Source organism: Zingiber officinale, chromosome 6A (assembly GCF_018446385.1).
Source record: "Zingiber officinale cultivar Zhangliang chromosome 6A, Zo_v1.1, whole genome shotgun sequence".
In the NCBI taxonomy this organism is placed as follows: Eukaryota; Viridiplantae; Streptophyta; class Magnoliopsida; order Zingiberales; family Zingiberaceae; genus Zingiber; species Zingiber officinale.
The window spans coordinates 115,048,632-115,050,142 of record NC_055997.1 but is presented as its reverse complement, the minus strand read 5'-3'; the positions used below and the strand labels follow the sequence as shown (position 1 = coordinate 115,050,142).

Here is a 1,511-nt window from a genome sequence, read left to right as displayed (position 1 = left end):
AATAACTCCCATATTCTCAAACCTTTTTGTAAGAGCATCCAGTTTTGCAGCCAATAAGGTCACTACATCAACATTAAATTTTCCTGATGCTTTCGTTGTTGGGTTCATACAAGAATAGCCATCACTTCTTTCATTAGCCCATTGATGGTGGTTTTGTGCTACACTTTCAATTATCTCCTCGACTTCATCCAAGCTCTTATTCATAAGTGCCCCTCCAGCAGCTGAATCAAGGGACACTTTTGTATGATAATTAATGTCATTATAAAAATGTGTGTAGCACAAACCATCTTTCCAAACCATGGTGTGGGCATTGTCTGAGCATACTATTGTATCTATCCCAAGCTTCAAATAAAGATTCAAAGTCTGCTTGCTTGAAGCTTGCAATAAGATTCCTCATATGAGCTGTTTTACTTGGAGGATAGAATTTGTCGAGGAATTGTTGCTCACATTGCTCCCATGTGGTGATGCTATTTGGAGCCAAAGAATTCAGCTATTGCTTGGCTCTATCTCTCAAAGAAAACCCAAATAATAGTAGGCGCACTGCCTCTGAAGGAATACTATTCATTTTCATTATGCCGCATATTTCGTAGAAGACTTCCAAGTGTTAATTTGGGTCTTCATGCGGTCCTCCACCAAACTAATTTTGCTGCACCATAGATATAATTACATGTTTGATCTCAAAATTGTTTGCTTCAATTGAAGGCCTTGAAATACTAGATCGAAAACCCCTAGCATAAGGTGTTGCATAATCCTTTAGTGGTCTATTCGCCATGATAGAATGTTCTTGTTCTTCTTGTTGTCTTTGCAGAATTTTTCTTCTATGAAATATTCTGTCTATCTCGGGATCAAGAGGAAGAAGTTCTCCTGCAAAGTTAGATCTTCGCATACACAAGAACAAGATAGCAAGATATGTATAAAAGAAAAAGAAAGAAAGAAACTAAATCAAGAGAAAAATAGAGAGAAGTTAGACAAGAATGTTAGAATCAAAATGCAGAATTAGAGTTACAACAAAAGGAATTGACATGAATGTTATACAAGAAAGGAAAAACTTATGAAAATAGAATTCTAAAAGTTAGATTACAACTATGCAAATGAAAAGAGAAGTTATGTCTAATCTAACTCAATTGAAAATCCCTAATGTTATAGCGCAGTCCCCGACAACGGTGCCAAAAACTTGTTGACCTTTGCAAGTATACGGATATGTTGTAAGTAATAATAAAAGATATCGAATCCACAGAGACTGGAATAAGCACTAAAGATGTCTCAAAGCGAGTTAGCTAAACAACCAATCAATTGATTTATAGAGTCTAAGTGTAACTATGAAAGGTAAACAAAAAAATAAAAGAATAAGAAACAAGAATAAGGGCAATGATAAAGGTATATTCTAGGAGTTTTGGTTTCTTTATAATGTTATTGAATGTAATGATCTACTAAATCTTATTTCTCAATTGTCCATCATTTGTAGAAGGTTGTCGGTTCCCTCTTGCAATAGACAACCGGCCTAGGACTGA

At 35.3% G+C, this 1,511-nt stretch overlaps 1 non-coding gene across 1 annotated transcript; it reads left to right on the top strand.

Annotated features, from left to right (window-relative positions):
* The first annotated feature begins 293 nt into the window (after window positions 1-293).
* Window positions 294-399, top strand: LOC121998963. The gene has a single exon (XR_006116742.1). It is a non-coding gene; the product is annotated as a small nucleolar RNA R71 (small nucleolar RNA).
* The last annotated feature ends 1,112 nt before the right edge of the window (window positions 400-1,511 follow it).